Source organism: Mus musculus, chromosome 13, assembly GCF_000001635.26.
Source record: "Mus musculus strain C57BL/6J chromosome 13, GRCm38.p6 C57BL/6J".
In the NCBI taxonomy this organism is placed as follows: Eukaryota; Metazoa; Chordata; class Mammalia; order Rodentia; family Muridae; genus Mus; species Mus musculus.
The window spans coordinates 86,986,224-87,005,762 of record NC_000079.6 but is presented as its reverse complement, the minus strand read 5'-3'; positions in this window follow the sequence as shown (position 1 = coordinate 87,005,762).

Below are 19,539 nucleotides of genomic sequence, written 5' to 3'. Positions count from 1 at the left end.
GATATAGATATAGATATAGACATGAGCTCTACGCATCCAAATTAAAGCTTGATTTTTTAAACATTTCAAAACACTGGCTACAGCACACAATTCAATTATCTGTTCTGAAGCAGGAGGAAACTCAAAAGAATAAACATGTGATACAATCACATATACTTCTCTCCCATAGAAAGGGTGTTTTTAAATACAGTAGATGTATTTTTTATTAGATGCATGCATAAATCCACAGGAAATTCAAAAGCATGAAGAGAAGCAGCATTTAACATCTTGTATTTTGGATAATGATTATCAATTTTACCTAAAAAGTTTACTATACAATAGAGCAAATATCAGTATTCTGCAGTAACCAATTTAGTTGCTGTTTGAAACAAGGGATAGATGTCTCATCAAGTTTTTAAGACATTCTTTCCAAAAATACCTTCATGATTCTATCCTACATTTTTTTTTTATTAATACCACAACAGCTTCATAATAGGATGTTAAAATTTTATTTGGAGATGAAGAAAGATGAATCAACATTTAAGCTCTCTTTTGCCAAGAATTGATGTGGGAACATTGAGTAACAATGACTAAAATAAGCAGCTAATATTTGATTAGAGAAACATCCTCTACTTTCTGCAAAGCCATTTGTCTCTCACCAGTTAAGTTGCATCTCCCTTAATAACATCCAACAAAGGCTTAAGTCATCCTGTGGTGAGCTTAAGGTTAAGTCTTAGCCAATTAACATCTCCTGGAAGCTTTTGAAAATAATTTGAAGTAAGCAAATCATCTTCTCTTTCTTGAATTTTCTGTGCCACAATTTTTCTAGGATATAACAGGTCCTAAATATTGAAAAAGATATTGCCTGTGAATCTTTTCTGGAGCAACAACTACTCCCCAAAACTTTAAAGCTCATTTTGTAAGAGCAAAGTTTTGTAGTAAATTTGCTTTAGAGGCATTATCTAATAAAATACTTCTCACATAAGAAACAACATATACTATAAGATTCAAAGTCCTAGCTTCTTGTACTAAAGCAGAGACATTTTTTTCTTACATAATATAAAGCTGTTAACCATTCCCAGAGGCAAAACATTCCAATGATACAAGCTCACTAGAAGCAAGTCATTTATAATTACCAGAATGCAAAGGTAAAAACAAAAACAAAAACAAACAACCTTCCAAATCCATAATAATTCTATATAGAATAGGCAGGACAGATTGTAATGCTTTTAGAAGTTTCTCAGCTTCACTGACCTTCCATAATTCTTAAGTTTAAACTTTATTTTGGCCAGGCATGGTGGCCCAGGCCTTTAATCCCAGCACTCAGGAGGCAGAGGCAGGCAGATTTTTGAGTTCAAGGCCAGCCTGGTTTACAAAGTGAGTTACAGGACAGCCAGGACTATACAGAGAAACCCTGTCTCAAACAAACAAACAAACAAACAAAAAAGGAAAAGAAAGAAAGAAAAAAAACTTTATTTTAACACCTGGATAGATCTGTAATAATGATGTTTTGGCTTAAAAATAATTCTCCAGAGGCATGGAGAGGTGAGATCCCCAAAAACCTTCATAGGCAGGCAGGGTATGCAAGACAAAAGAAATGATTTCATTGTCTGTTTATGCCCCTAATCTTTGGACAGTCTTTCCTAAGATGATTTATACTTAAAACTTTCCTTATAACCTTAGTGCTGTGAAAGCATTGTTTGTACTGTAATTCCCTGCAAGGCAGCAACCATAGCCAAATTGATAGTATGAGGGTCCAATTTCTGCACAAAGAGAAATATATCCAGATAAGTCTATCTTTGCTTTGTGTGTATAGATGGCTGCAGGGAGCTGCATTAGTGTTCTCATAAGATGATTACTCTTGTAATCATCCTAATTACAATATATGGGTGAGTTAAAAATCCTAAACTTGCGATCAAAATGCAAACTGCAGTCAATGGAACACTGGCAATTTTAGCCATAATTTTAAAGTCTCTTTTGCAATATTAAGGCTTAACCATAACTTTTGGAAAGCAAAGCCCAATTTTAAAGTCAATACCAGAAGCATCACTTTGACATTCTAAGGTTTGGCTGCCAATTCTTATATATGGATGCATGACAGTGTCACTTTTAATGCTTCATTAAAGAAACATTGTTTTAAATCTTATCCCTTATAATTCTAGTTTCTAGGATAAGAATTACATAAAATATTATCCGAATTTAGAAGTATCTTTAGAGGCCTGGTCTCCTGGGCTGGTTCATGACATGTGTTGTTTAAAATGACTCCAACCCTGAGTTACCAGTTTTAAGCTAACTTCTGTATTATCAATGCTACACCTTTTTAATCATACCCAATAACTTATAATCCAATATTCTATGACCAAGACATGCAGAGCATATTTATACCTTTAAGACCTGTCAGAAACCAAATAAAGTGGCTACACAAATCTTATAAACTTAGACTAATCAAAGAATTTTTACTTTTTTTTTTTTTTGCTATAATTTCAAGAGAAAAGTCACTTTGTCATTTGCTGAACCAAATAATCACAATTGCAGAGATTTTTCTAGGGGAAAAAAAACTATCAGCTTATTTGCCTTAGAACTGAGAAGCTGCTGGCCCCTTTGAAAAGGAGCTTTTCAGCAGGGTCTCTCCTGTGTTTGACTCCTGGATAAGGGCAACTTAAATCATCCTCAGCTGTGCAGACTGAGGTGGAATCAAGAGAGTGATAGTCAGCAGGTAAAGTTTTGACCATTTTCTTTCTTTTCAACATAAAGCATAGAACCAAAGTCATTCAGACAATGAAACAAAAACAGACACAAATTGACACATGGACAGGTTGGTGCACCAAATAATACAGATAGGGCAGAGACCTTGATGTAACCATAACTATGGTTGTCTCCTGTAGAGGCCATAGAGAAAGCAGGATGTCTCCCGATTTCCTCTATACCTGGGAGATCTCTGAAATCCATTTTCCTTCTCTCTTGATCTCTCTCTTTCATGTCATTTGTATTCTTAGCATCTCCCCTTGCCCTTTTTTTGTTTTGTTTTGTTTTTTACACTTTTTATTTTATTTTATTTTAAGATCTACTCCTACTGCCTGATGCAGTTCTTGACTTTGGACAAACGCCTGTTTAGAATTTTTCAGTCCCATTTTCCACTGTCAATCCTCAGCTGATATCAGCATTGGGCTGATGCTGACTCAGTCTAGCCTGTATCTTTTTTGCACCCTTGTGATCAAGCCTTCAAAAGATAAAATTTGTAGTGCTAACAGTAATGCTGTATGTTGCTTACCATGCAGGATACATCTTCTTCTGTTTTCTGTGGAGCCCCACCAAGACAGTGTACCCTCAGTTGTTTTTTCTGTTTTCATGCCACTCGTCATCAGGTGACCCGTCATCAGGTGACACCTGTAAACACCATCATCCAATGGTTACTGGGTTCCTGAAAGGTAAGTTGGGGTTGGATGGGAAAAGCAGCGAGAGAAATAACAAGCCAAGACAAAGTTCTCTGATCAAGGTCCAATGCTTACTTATGAGTCTGAGTTTACAAAGCAGGGGAACCCATGCCAAACTATGCCAGGATCCAGTGGGTTGCTTTGTCAGGATCTGTCAGGAAAACAAGCTTGCTGCACAGCAGGTAGCTTCTTGCAGGAAGCTTCAGATGTGGCAGACAAAAGTCTTTACCTTGGTCAGAAGACTCTACTGTAGGTGAGCTAGAAATTGTGGTAAAAAGAGGACTGTGCCAGACTACTCAAGGCTGGGGGGGGGGGGGGGGGATACATCTTTTCATCAATATTATTCTTTGAGATAAACATTCTCCCTATTCCTAATCCACAACACCACATACATGCTTGAACTATTAATTGCCTTCTTAAATTTATAATCTGTGGACATTCAAACCCAACCATATAAATTAGGACTTGGTTTTGTTTGTTCCTCTTCCAAGGTATGTGTGATTTACATTCCACATTTATTGGAATCTTGTCCTACTTCTTTCATTGCACAAATTCATGTAACTCGTGGCATTTTCTTTATTCCTGAGATAAAGCAGGTAACAATAAGAGAGTCCTTACAAGAATAAGAATTAATCCCTCACCACCTTGGTTTCACCTCATCTAATCCATCATGTTTAGCTTTCTTCCAATGTTTTTCATAGATGTTTTAATGTAGTAAGTATAGAAAGTATCAGTTGACTTCAGGAGACTCTAGAGCTAGTTTTAAACTCAAATTCAAATTTAAAAACCTCATTTTCTTTCCTTCATCTCAGTAAGATTATGGCAATAACTGCCTCTCTAAACACCAAACAAGACAAAAACGTATCAGAACAGTCAGTAAAAGTTTAGTGCTGGGCCCCAGAGGAGGATTAAATGGCTGTATTAAATGAATATTTTCATAGCATCATTACCCTTAGATAAAGAAAATTTTCTCTATTCTTAGTATAGTAATAACTTAAACTTTTTAAAAAATCAGGATACAATATTCAAAATGTTATCATTGTTTAGAATTAATTAGCTATGCAAAATTAAGCTATAATATAGCTTTCTCTCATCTGTTTTAGTCTTTGCTATATCCATTTGAATCTCTTTTGTCAAGAGTCAGATGAGAGCAAAACATCTGGTAATTATTCATGATTTGCTTTCCTTGAATAGCTTTATTCTAGAACTCTTAACCATCATGTACTAAGGTTTCTACATCTTGGAACAAACAGAGATTTGTTTTCTTGATATAAGAAATTCTTTACTGTCACAGTAGGTCAGCCAGAATAATAATTTCTTTTTTATTCAATAATTCAGTGGCATTATATAAAATCCTTTTCAGTTTTGTTTTGACAACACTGTAAATGAAAGGTTCCATTGTCAGAAACCTATCATGTATGAAAAAAATTGCTGCTATTTAGTCAACTGGTTTGATTTTGACTATTGTATTTCTCAAAATATAGACAACTAAGTGTCCTTTTGTTTAAAAAGCCTCAGAGTTTCAAATTGTTTTTCCCCCCTATGGAATAAATACTTTTTCCCTCCCTTCTTTTTTTTTTTTCATTAATTTATTATTTTCCTCTCTCTCTCTCTCTCTCTCTCTCTCTCTCTCTCTCTCTCCATTCTTTTGTTTGTTTGTTTGGTTTTTGTTTTTTTTCTTTATTCGAGACAGGGTTTCTCTGTGTAGACCTGGATGTCCTAGAACTCACTTTGTAGACCAGGCTGGCCTCAAACTCAGAAATCCAGCTGACTCTTGTCTCCAAGTGCTGGGATTAAAAGTGTGCACCACCACTCCCGGCTCTCTCCACATTCTTTAATCTCTTCACCACTCCTACCATTCCTTCCTTTCTTCCTTTTTTTTCCCTCAATCCCTCCCCCTCCTTCTCTCCCTCCTTCCTTCCTTCCCTAAATCTCTCCCTCTGTACCTCTGTCCATTCCTTCTGTCTTTTTTTTCTCTTGCTCTACCATGATTTGGTATCATTATATATCCCTTGACTCCACATTGCTTTTTGGTTTTCTTGTGAAGTTCTACTACAGTTTACACTGTAATGATATAATTTGACAATGTTTATATTGTATTCCTCAGTGAAGACACTATTAAGAGTCATAACTTTGTGAAATAATTCTATCTTCTATTTCAAACTAATAATAGCATTAACTGTGTTAAATAAAGCTTTCTGAAGTATAAAGAAAGGAAGGAAGGAAGGAAGGAAGGAAGGAAGAAAGAAAGAAAGAAAGAAAGAAAGAAAGAAAGAAAGAAAGAGAAAGAAAGAAAGAAAGAAAGAGGAAGAAAGAAAGAAAGAAAGAAAGAAAGAAAGAAAGAAAGAAAGAAAGAAAGAGAAAGAAAGGAAGGAAGGAAGGAAGGAAGGAAGGAAGGAAGGAAGGAAGGAAGGAAGGAATAGACCCTTTTCTGAGTGAGTAAATAGTGAGCTGACAGCCCAAGTAGAGAATTCACAGGTTCACATGAATGTGTTGAAGTATACCATTTTTCTTATATAAAGAAATTATCCAACTGATCTAATATAGTAACATGATTTCTTAAAAATTAGTGAGATTTACTTAACTCTTATCAGGAAGAACGTGCAGTATAATTTGAAGAATAAGAGAATTTATGAGACATTTTAATGTTGGGGGGACATTGGAGGAATTTGACTATATTAAAGAACTCTAAATGCCCACTAGTTTTAGACATATTAAACAGAAACATTTGGTTACTATGCCTCTGTAATTTAGCTAGGATATCTGCACACATTTATAACTTAATTAATTTTGATAATCTAATTATGTACTATTTTCAAAAACGAATTTTGATATTATTTTGTAATGCTAATATTTACTTTGAAAAAATGATTCAATGTACTATTAATATAGCTTTCTAAATCCTCGTATCTTTGCTACTACTTCACTGTATATATCTTAATCTTTTAATATTAAAAGATTTGTATCTTTGAAACTAATTTTTTCGTTTTAAATTCAATCTAAAGCTTAGTATTGTTTAGGAATGTTATTTTAAGTATGCATTTATGTTTATACAGAAATCAAATGAAAATGATATGTTCATGTTCTGTATTTGAGAAGATGATAATATAAGAAGTAAACCAAAACTTAAGTAGATATAATAAATATTTCTAAAACCTGAGACCATATTATCCTAAAAACAACCCTAACCTTATTGTAACAATAGGTCATTTACATTTATTATCTCCATGTTCATATGTAACTGACTTTTATATGTATAAATTCCAGATTTTAGCCCTACAAGACTTTGTCCTACAAAATGTTATAGAACAGTTTCACTGGATCAAAAGCTAAATAAGCATAAGAAATTTTAATTAACGGAAAAGATTTTATTTCATTCTGTAAAGGTTTTACCTGTATCAATCACATTGAGAGTAAAAGGGATGTAATCTGTAGATGAAGCACTTTTTAAATTCCTTCATTGGCACCTTTTACTTTTCACTCAGAAGAGGAATACATGGACTCTTCAGAGTGAAATGTGTAATTTATTTCTGAGAAAATTATTAAACCTGTCCTTCAATCACGGATCAGGTCACAGAATCTGACATCAAAGTCGGGGTAACAAATTGCAATTTCCATTTTATAATTTTGAAACATTCTTTTTCTGGTCAAAGAAATGACTTAGCAGATAAAAGTAGCTGCTTGCTGTGTGAGCCTAGTACCTGAGTTCTATCTCTAGAATCCACAGTAGAAATAACCAACTGATTTAGGAAAGTTTGTTTCTGACATCTAGACTATGACAAGCTAGTTAGTATCCTTATTCACACACACACACACACACACACACACACACACACACACGCATGCACAAAGAAAACCTAATGATGATGATGATGATTTTTAAAAAAAGATTTTCTATAAAAAATGAAAATTTAGGTAGATTATTTAATATATAGTATTAGCCTGAAACTCATGATCCTTCTGGATATATCTCCTTAGATATTGAAGGTATGCACCTACATTCAGGGCACAAAATGATTTTTAAATAATTTGTTTCGAATTCAAAACTACATTTTCATGACTCCCTAACCAGTATATTAAAAGTCATATTTTAATTATTCACATGTATTTACTTTAATTTCTGACTTTATAACACAATTAAAGACATGCTTTTTTAAAAAAAATCAGTATTGAAACTTGCCTGTATTTGGCTCAGGACCCTTGTTTTGTTTCTTCTTGCCAACATTACATGAAGCACTTACTTCTTGCAGATGACATCCTAGATCCCATCTGAAATGTCTTAGAAACTTTTAAGACTGAAGAAGAGAAGCAGATACCCTAAGCACTTTTCTTACCAAACTTGTCACCCTGCTTAAAAAATGTTATTCTAGATGTCTCAAGAAATACACATATTTAAGCCATTATTATATGGAGAATCTGTTCCCTAACCTATAAACCAACTTTTGAATTTTTGTGGTTAGGAAAGCACTCAGACATCTGATTCCTATCTTGTATTTTCTACTACTACTACTACTACTACTTACCTTTAATTGCATGGCACAGCTTAGTATTTGCAAAAACTAAGGTTTCCATTTAAATGCCAAAGCAGTATATATGTGTCAAGCCAGAAATGTGTACAGTTTATGAATCTGTAATCAGAAAGAAAGTTATTCACTGCAGATGACATGACTATACATTGCCATAGATACATACAGTCAATATTTTGTGCTTACTGCATGAATGAGTTGTTTATATGAAGATGGATGAGAACAGTACCACTAGCCAAATACTATATGTAAAAATATACATAGGGCAAAAAAGTATGCTTTAAAAAATAAGAAGTTTGTGCACATAATGACCTCAGGTGCCATTTGTTCTGAGAAGAAATTTGTCTGTGGTGTAGGCAAGAATGTTTGGTCATGCATCTGCAAACTCATTTGCACAGCAAGAAACCTCCAGGTGCAAAGGTTATATTAAAGTGCTCTCTGTGAACTTAGTTTTTATAAGCCTTTCCATGACATAAAAGTAAAAAAGTAACAATGTGTAAATCAAACCAAACCACGTCTTAAAGTGATAGAAAACATTTCTTCTAAAGAAAGCAAATATAAACTGTAAAATCATTTGCTTACAAAATCTCTTTTAAAAATACATTGTTATTGATTCTTTGTAAGTTTCACTTGATACACAGCAGTCCTGCTCATCTCCCGACTCCTCATACTCACCCTTTGCCTTTGTTCCCTACATTGCAAAACATAGAAAACATCTCATTGTGGAATCTTTAGTGTTTCACAATATTTCCCATGGTATGTCACTCTATCCACACATTTACTAGAAAATGTTCATTACAATGATACATTGCTCTGGTTCATAATCTCTGCCTTTTGTAACCCAATCAGCATTGGATCCTCGTTAGTTTTCCTCTCAGTTATCCTATTGTTTTCCTTGTGTCATAGAAATCCTTAAGGTTTGGATGAGCAAGACTTCCCTTTTCATGTTGTCTAACAGTTCACAGATTACCGGTATAGACTTTTAGGTGGGCCAATTCAGAGCCCTGCATATGGACCTAGCTGTCAGTTGAGCTTGTCAGTATACCAGTTTTTCCTTAGTTGTACCACTAGAGTAGCTTTCCACCACTGTTCTGATAGACCAATCAATGTTGCCATCAGGAAGAACCAGAGGCACATCTCCTGCTTACATGTTCTCACACTCAGACCTCCAGACCCAGTTCGACTGAGTTGTCCAGTTAAGGTGCTGGGACACTCTCTCAAGTGCTGCAGACTGCGGTAGTCATGGCCAGCTCAACTGCTCTCATGACCTCCTGCCGGCTCTCACTCTACTACCTTAAGAGGTTAGGGGTGAAGGGGCAGAGGAGTGGGAGGAGTAGCTCTCCGTTGCTCACACAATTGAGGACAGCTCACCTGCACCCCATAACCAGGGCCCATCTCCTGTGCTGTCCAGGTGATGTGCAGGGCCCACTCTCCCTAGTGCTGCAGCTGGTGAGGGACAGCACTAGCTCATCCAAACTCATGACCCTGTGGGCAGCATTCCAGACTATAAGAGATGTAGAGGGGTAGTAACATCATTTCTGCATCTATGCCACCCAATGCAGATTAATGGCAGAGTCAGCTCTCCTACCCTGATGCCCTTGGGTGCACCTCACCACAGCAGCTAGGGCCAGCTCGACTCTGCTGCCTAGGTTAGTCACAGGGCTTACTCCACTAAGTGGTGTTTCTGGTAAGACGTATGGTCAGCTCTCTAGAGCACTTCAGGCAATGGTAGGTGGAGCCAGTTCACTACATCTCTGTCAGGAGCCATTTTTTTTTCGTGAAAGCCTGCCTCTCAGGCAGAGTCAAGGCAGGCTGGCATCTGTTGCCAGATTTCCTGGCCTACTGGCACAAGGAGTAATAAGAGGAGTTACTCTTGAAGCTCAAGGCTAGGGACTGAATCTTGGTGGAAGAAACAGGGAGGCCTCTTGGTGGGAATAGATATCCTATGTATGTGAGCAATTGTCTCAAATAGCTTGATACTTTGTTTCACAGGTCACTATAAAGTATATAAACACTATGAGAAATACATTTAGGGCTGGCCTATTAAGACCAGGAGCCCTCTTGACTTCTAACTTTTATCTCTGAGTTTTCTGTTCTGTATTTCCTATAATCACCTCACCCCACCCCACCCCCTTTTAGAGGACTGTTTTTCAACATATGCAAATCCATAAAATCCATCATATATTTTTAATCTATGAGAATTTTAGTCATACAATCATTCACTAAAGAAATATATAATTCTTTGTGTATACAGGATGTGTATAAGAATAAGAGAAACCTATATGTATGGAAATACACAAATACTTTAAAACAATTATGAGGCTAGAATTACATAGCATTTTCCTCCTTCCATTTGCTTCCTCCAGCCACTCTTAGGACTCCTTCCTCCAGTTCCTCCATGTTTCCTCTTGCTGCCTCCCTCCGCCACTATCATATTTGTTGCTATCTATTTTTATTAGTTTTACACACACACACACACACACACACACACACACACACACACACCATCTTGATAAGTCAAACTTTTTTCTTTTTCTTTACATGATTTCCAGGATGACTATTGTGTGTGTGATAACCAATTAGGAGCTCGTTTCTCAGAGAAGCTTGTTATGTCTCTCTCATCAGTCATTAGTTGCCTGCAATTCTTTGTCTAGGGCTTGTGGTGAAACAGAACAATGGCAGTATAAATAGTCAGGCTATTGCACAAGAAGAAACACCCAACTTTTGTTAAAAATTTTACCTACAACTCAGGCAAGGACATTCACATTTTATATTTAAAGCTATTTCAAAGATTTTTTTTTGTGATATGTTCTGTCTGTTTATCATTTTAGAAACATACTACTACATATAATTGTTTTGGCATATATTATCCTACAGTAGAGAAGATTTTTGTATTTGTTTTTGTTTTTTGTTTTCTGTTTTTTGTAACAATTTTTACTAGATAATTTCTTCATTTACATTTCAGATGCTATCCTGAAAGTCCCCTGTACCCTTCCCCCACCCTGCTCCCCAACCCACCCACTCCCACTTCCTGGCATTGGCATACCCCTGTACTGGGGCATATACTCTTTGCAAAACCAAGGGACTCTCCTCCCAATGATGGCCAACTAGGCCATCTTCTGCTACATATGCAGCTAGAGACATGAGCTCAGACAGGGGGTACTGTTTAGTTCATATTGCTATTCCTCCTATAGGGTTACAGACCCTTTCAGCTCCTTGGGTACTTTCTCTAGCTCCTCTATTGGGGGCCCTGTATTCCATCCAATAGATGACTGTGAGGATCCACTTCTGTATTTGCCAGGCACTGGCATAGCCTCACAAGAGACATCTATATCAGAGTCATTTCAGCAAAATCTTGCTGGCATATGCAATAGTGTCTGCATTTGATGGCTGATTATGGTATGGATCCCCTGGTGTGGCAGTCTCTGGATGGTCCTTCTTTCCATCTCAGCTCTAAACTTTGTCTCTGTAACTCCTTCCATGAGTACTTTGGTCCTCATTCTAAGGAAGAATTGAGTATACACACTTTGGTCTTCCTTCTTCTTGATTATCTTGTGTTTTGCAAATTGTATCTTGGGTATTCTAAGTTTCTGGGCTAATATCCACTTATCAGTGAGTGCATATTATGTGAGTTCTTTTGTGATTGGGTTACCTCACTCAGGATGATATCCTCCAGATCCATCCATTTGCCTAAGAATTTCATAAATTCATTGTTTTTAATAGCTGAGTAGTACTGCATTGTGTAAATGTACCACATTTTCTGTATCTATTCTGAGAAGCACCTGAAAAAATGTTCAACATCCTTAATCATCAGGGAAATACAAATCAAACCAACCCTGAGATTCTACCTCACATCAGTCAGAATGGCTAAGATCAAAAATTCAGGTGACAGCAAATGTTGGCAAGGATGTGGAGAAAGAGGAACACTCCTTCATTGCTGGTGGGATTGCAAGCTTGTACAACCACTCTGGAAATCAGTCTGGAGGTTCCTCAGAAAATTGGACATAGTACTACTGGAGGATCCAGCAATGCCTCTTGGGTATATACCCAGAAGATGTTCCAACTGGTAATAAGAACACATGCTCCACTATGTTCATAGCAGCCTTATTTATAATAGCCAGAAGCTGGACAAACTCAGTTGTCCCTCAATAAAGAAGATTTTTAAAAAGTGTCACAGGTAAAGAAAAAGAGAAAAGCCATTAGCCTATCTACAAAATCCTAGTAATTTATTTTCTACTTTTTACTTATTGCTTAATTAATTCATTATTCATTTTTTGGTAGGTGTGCTTATACAGTTGTTGTGGCTTTGGTTTATTGCTTGCATTATGTTAATTGGATTCCCCCAAATTTCAAAAGAAACCATATGCAAGACCCTGAGATTCAAGGCCCCCAGTTTCTTCTGATTGGTAGCCAATGGTTGGGCAGTGAGCCTGAGGTAGGACTTTAGGGTCCGAGGGAAAGGGAACCCAGAGAGAAGATCAAAGAAGAAAGATTGTCATGCTGGGGAAGGAATACGATCCAGACTTACAAGCTGCTGAAGAGGGAGCATACCGATATCTGCCACACACACACACACACACACACACACACACACACACACACACACACACAATTGGAACTAGGGTAGTAAAAATGGAATATAGTTTTAAGTAAGTAATAACTCAGGGTACTGAAGGGGAGGCATTAGCAACATGGAAGTTTGGGAGTGCATGTGCACACATGTGCACACACGTGCACATGCACATGCATATCTGCCTTTCATTTGGAAATCCAAAACACTGGGGCAGATAACTCAGAATTTGAACCAGAGCAACTGTGCGATTTAAGTAGCACTAATCACCTACTGCAGTAGTTGGTATGAAAGAAAAATAAGACAAGGCCACTAAGAAGGTTTCACGTTGTTGTTGTGATGGTGGTTGTTGTAGTTGTTATGTTTGTTTTGTTTTGTTTTGTTTTTTCTCATTACTATTAAGAAATTTAAAACTGTGGGTTAAAAAGAAAAATATGACTCTTGTATTTGAAGGACTTTATATGAAACATAAATTGGATGAGCATCTTACAGTTCTTAAAACAATTGAAACTTGAGTTTCACAAACTGTATATCAGTGCAGAATTGTCCTGCTTCCTCCAGTACACACAGAAGTCAGCAGATCTTTTTGTTGACACAATTTCCATTTTTATATTGTCCATACTTAAAATTCACATGCCTATAGATTCATATCTTTATCTGCATCCCTTGCTTCTGAGGCTTTTGGAATTATGGCAAGAAATTCTTACACCTAAGACTTATGCAGTGTAAATATGAGCGCACCTCCAGGTTTTTAAATTACTTTTATTATCTTGGAATTGCTCCCTTCCTGGTCCCCACTTCTACAGTTCTTCATCCCTTTCCTCCTCACCCCTTCCATACTCTTTAAGAGGATGTCCTCCCCCACTATACCCCAGCAAGACTTCCCCACTCCCTGGGCCCTCAAGTCTCCAAGGTTGGGGCCTCTTCTCCCACTGAGGCCAGACCAGGTAGTCCTCCTCTAGATTTTTTTATCTTCTTTATTTTTATTGGATATTTTATTTGTTTACATTTTAATGTTGTCCCCTTGCCAGTTTCCCCTCCACAAGCCACCTATCCCTTCCTCCCTCACCCATGCCTCTATGTGGGTGCTCCCCCACCTGCCAACCCACTCCTGTTCAGTGCCCTAGTATTCTCCTATTCTGGTTCAAGTCTCCATGGGACCAAGGGTCTCCCCTCCCAGTGGTGCCTGGTAAGGCAATCCTCTGCTACATATCCAGCCTGATTCATGGGTACCACCTGTGTACTCTTTGGTTGGTAGATTAGTTTATGGGAGCTTTTGGGGTCTGGTTCGTTGATAGTGTAGTTTTTCCAAAGAGGTTGTAAAACCCTTCAGCTCCTTCCCCCTTGGAGTCCCCCAATCAGTCCAATGCTTTACTCTTCCTCTACTTCCCAGAAATTATTTTCTTCTCCTTACTGAGTAGGACTCTAGCATACATACTTTGATGTGATCTTTCTTCTTGGGTTTTATATGGTCTATGAGTTGTATCATGGGTATTCCAGGTTTCTTTTTGGTTAATATCCACTTATCAGTGAGTGTATACCATGTGTGCTCATTTTTGACTGGGTTACCTCACTCAGGATGATATAATGTAAATGTACCACATTTTTTTTTAAATCCATTCTTCTGTTGAGGGACATCTGAGTTGTTTCCAGCTCCTGGCTATTATAAATAAGATTGCTATAAACATATTTGAGCATGTGTCGTAATAAATAACTCCATTGGAGAAGGGACTGAAGGAGCTGAGGGGGGTTGTAGCTCCATAGAGGGAGCAACAGTGTCAAAAGGCCAGAACCCCTGTACCTCTCAGGGACTGGACCATCTGCCAAAGAATACATACAAAGGAAACCATGAATCAGGCTGCATATGTGGCAGTGGATTGCCTTGTTGCACATCAGTCAGAGGAAAGGCCCTTGGGCCTGAGGATGTTCTATGTCCCAGTGTAGGGGAATGCCAGGGAGGGAATATGGGAGCAGGTGGGTAAGTGGGGGAGCACCCTCATAGAGGCAGAGGCAGAGGGGATGGGATAGGCTGTTCCCAAAGGGGAGACCTGGAAAGGGAAAACATCTGAAATGTAAATAAAGAAAGTATCCAATAAAAATAGTGTGGTCAATAAATACATACATACATACATACATACATACATACATATATAAATTAATAATTCCTCTAGTTTTTTTTAAGAAAAAACTAGTTTTAAATATTCTCATTTAAATGTCAGACTCATAGCTCAATGAGTCTCAATCAGGTGTGAATACACAAAAGAGGGATTTCACTCAAACATCTAACTTTGTCATGGCAATATAAGTACTATAATAATGACATGATCCTTACGGCCAAATATTCTTTTAACTTCAAGATGAGAAAATAAAAGATTAGAGCATCTATGTGACTAACCCAAAAAATCAATAGTCCTCTTCTCTTGATTAACATAGATATCTGCAATTTTTATTTTTTCATGTTTTCAACAGATCTCCATGAAGTTTAAGATTTGGTTTTTGGATTTTAGTTTTTGGTTTTATTTTAGTTTTTGTTTGTTTGGATTTTTGTTTTGGTTTTTGTTGTTGTTGGTGTTGTTATTTTCTTATTTAATCCCTTCTAATTGTTATCATTGGATTTCAGCTACACTAGATGAGCTAGGATTTATAACAATCTCTCAGCTTCCTTCCTGAATGTAGTAAAATTTCCCATCATTTTTAATGTCTAATTCTTGTTTTATTTTGGGCAATATTGGTTGATTCTTCTTCACATTACCAGTTTCCAACTTTTCACAAGATTATGTTCAAATGTTGTAGTCAAACTGAAAATATTTTTACTTTCTATTATGAAATTGTAAACATTATCACTGTGGAGTCAAAGTGTATTCTTTTTACATTTTATATTCTAAGCTCAGAATAGTATTATATTTGATTTTATTCAAAGGGGAATGTAATTAGTGCAAAGATGACATACATTTTCCATTTTTCTGTTTCTTGTACTTTAGCAAATATGTGTCACTATGAAGCTATATAATTGGGTGAGGAATATGAATAGTAAAGAAAAAATAGAGTTGTTACTTTACAAATAAGCTAGCTTGCATAAATTATATTTTTGTTGCTTAGCTCTGCACTTCTAAAATAAGAGACTCACTTAATAAAGTCTGGTTATTTTCTAGCTCTAAAATTAGGTGACTTTGAATCAAGTCAGATTGTTAAGTAGATTTTTACATTATTATAATTGGTCTTCTAGCTAATTTATTAAATTAAGTATTCAGTCATATGTAATTAAGAGTATGTCCATAAAGTAAGGGATATGCTGGATATTGTACACATTAATTTTTTCCTCTTGGTATGTATATCTTTCTTTTAATAAAATGCCTGTGCTGTTTGGGAATGTTTGATCATATTAACCTGTTAACTGCTTCTCCTCACTTACTATACCACCTATACTGGGTCATGCAAAAATCAGTGCTATAAATAACCTGTTTTATAATGTTCCCTATATTTTTTAAAATAAGTAGCTACCATTTTTACAAACAAAAATTCTAAGTCACAAGAATACACACACACACACACACACAAAAAACCAAAACAAATATTAGCTGGGTGGTGGTGGCACACACCTTTAATCCCAGGACTTGGAAGGCAGAGGCAGGCAGATTTCTGAGTTCGAGAACAGCGTGCTCTACAGAGTGAGTTCCGGGGTACCCCAAGCTAAGCTCTGTCTCGGGAAAAAAAAAAAAAAAAAAACCAAACCAAACCAAACCAAATAAAAACAATAAAACAAATGAACAAAAACAAAACAAAACAAAAACAAAAAACAAACAAAATATACCCAAGTATTTCATCCAATGAAAAAATCATTTCTTCTATTTATAAGTTCTTTTTTTTTTAATTAGGTATTTCCCTCATTTACATTTCCAATGCTATCCCAAAGGTTCTCCCATATCCACCCCCCCTCCCCTACCCACCCACTCCCCCTTTTTGGCCCTGGCATTCCCCTGTACTGGAGCATATAAAGTTTGCAAGTCCAATGGGCCTCTCTTTCCAGTGATGGCCGACTAGGCCATCTTTTGATACATATGCAGCTAGAGACAAGAGCTCTGGGGTACTGGTTAGTTCATATTGTTGTTCCACCTATAGGGTTGCAGTTCCCTTTAGTTCCTTGGGTGCTTTCTCTAGCTCCTCCATTAGGGGCCCTATGATCCATCCAATAGCTGACTGTGAGCATCCACTTCTGTGTTTGCTAGGCCCTGGCATAGTTTCACAAGAGACAGCTCTATCTGGGTCCTTTCAGCAAAATCTTACTAGTGTATGCAATGTGTCAACGTTTGGAAGCTGATTATGGGGTGGATCCCTGGATATGGCAATCACTAGATGGTCCATCCTTTCGTCACAGCTCCAAATTTTGTCTCTGTAACTCCTTCCATGGGTGTTTTTTTTTTTTTTTCCAAATCTAAGAAGGGGCAAAGTGTCCACACATTGGTCTTTGTTCTTCTTGAGCTTCATGTGTTTAGCAAATTGTATCTTATATCTTGGGTATCCTAAGTTTCTGGGCTAATATCCACTTATCAAGTAGACCAATGGAACAGAATTGAAGACCCAGAGATGAACCCACACACCTATGGTCACTTGACCTTTGACAAGGGAGCTAAAACCATTCAGTGGAAAAAAGACAGCATTTTCAACAAATGGTGCTGGCACAACTGGCTGTGATCATGTAGAAGATTGCAAATTGATCCATTTCTATCTCCTTGTACTAAGGTCAAATCTAAGTGGATTAAGGAACTCCACATAAAACCAGAGACACTGAAACTTATAGAGGAGAAAGGATGGAAAAGCCTGCAAGATATGGGTACAGGGGAAAAATTCCTGAATAGAACAGCAATGGTTTGTGCTGTAAGATCGAGAATCGATAAATGGGACCTCATAAAATTGCAAAGCTTCTGCAAGGCAAAAGACACGTCAATAAGACAAAAAGACCACTAACCCATTGGGAAAGGATCTTTACCTACCCCAAATCAGATAGGGGACTAATATCCAATATATATAAAGAACACAAGAAAGTGAACTCCATAAAATCAAATAACCCCATTAAAAAATGGGGCTCAGAACTGAACAAAGAATTCTCACCTGAGGAATACCGAATGGCAGAGAAGCACCTGAAAAAATGTTCAACACCCTTAATCATCAGGGAAATGCAAATCAAAACAACCCTGAGATTCCACCTCACACCAGTCAGAATGGCTAAGATCAAAAATTCAGGTGACAGCAGATGCTGGCAAGGATGTGGAGAAAGAGGAACACTCCTCCATTGTTGGTGGGATTGCAAGCTTGTACAACCACTTTGGAAATCAGTCTGGCGGTTCCTCAGAAAATTGGACATAGTACTACCGGAGGATCCAGCAATACCTCTCCTGGGCGTATGTCCAGAAGATGTTCTAACCGGTAAGAAGGACACATGCTCCACTATGTTCATAGCAGCCTTATTTATAATAGCCAGAAGCTGGAAAGAACCCAGATGCCCCTCAACAGAGGAATGGATACAGAAAATGTGGTATATTTACACAATGAAGTACTACTCAGCTATTAAAAAGAATGAATTTATGAAATTCCTAGCCAAATGGATGGACCTGGAGGGCATCATCCTGAGTGAGGTAACCCAATCACAAAGGAACTCACACAATATGTACTCTTTGTTTATAAGTTCTTCATGCCTTCTCTATCTATAAAAGTAATTAATACTTGTTCAATTTGTTAAAAGAGTATTTTGCTTCTGCTACTATGCGAGTACCTTTGATGGTGCCATATTAGAAGTAGAAAACAGATTCACAACAAACCAACCTGTTTCTAATTTGTTTGCAGACTTGTGGTCTTCTCTGGTTATTATTTCTAGAAAAAGCCTAGAGTCTTTTAATGGAAAGTGCAGATACAAAATCCATTTTACCATCTACGAAAATTCTGAAACAACTTCCTACTCATGATAAAGGGTGTAATATCAAGCTTTCTTGCTCTTAATTATAATACTTTGTTGGTAAATACATTGCCTTCTATGCTTACTAGCAAGATCAATATTTAGTTTTAGAGTTATTCTTAATATTGTACAGAGTAGTCAGACATCTTTTTACACATTTCCTTTTGTGATCATCAAATGAATACTTTGTTTCATGCTTGGTTCTATGTGTGACTGTAGAATAATAGAGTTGAAATCATGCAGTAGTTAAACAAGGTTTTGATGGTTAAATAATGATTATACTGATCATGTTAGAAAAGTGCAAGTGAAGACGCCAAGGACTTAGGTATAGTGTAAGCACTTAGACATTGAATATGAGATTCCGTGAATGCTCACTTATCGCATAGAAGGCAATAATTGTTATCTACAAAGGTCCTTAAAATTGTTTTTTTCCAAAATAATTTAATGAAATATTCAAACTCCAAATGATCGAAATAGGACCTGGGACCTTGGAGAGGCAATTAGTCATATGGCAGTGCCCACAGGAGTGACCTTCGATCCTGTGTGCTATGATCTAAATCCATTCTCCTAAATCGAATTTTGAAATATTTTAAAATATGAAATGTAAAAACTTGGTGTCCATGATATGTTCTAAAATTTTAAGACATTTTTTCTCATTTAAAATGTATAGAGTTTTAAACAGACCAAAACAGAAGAATACCTTAAAGGGGCATAAGATTCAGCAGATTTTAGGGCACATTACTCAAACACACTAAATAAATAAATGATTTGCATCATAGATACTATTCAGACTCATATGTTACATACCTAGTTTTCAAGATGGTATAATATTGGTGGATTTAAAACAAAATAAAAAGCTTTTCATTATAATTTAACTGTCTCTGACACTGTTAAAGTAGTATATATTCCACTGTCATACCTAATACATACCTAATAATTACTAAAGAATGCCTTAATGAATTAAAAACATTGATTAAAAATGAATCAAGATATTGACCTCGAGAAAATAAGTAGAAAATAAACCATATATATGATAAATTATATATTATATCATTATAAATTATATACATATATATACAT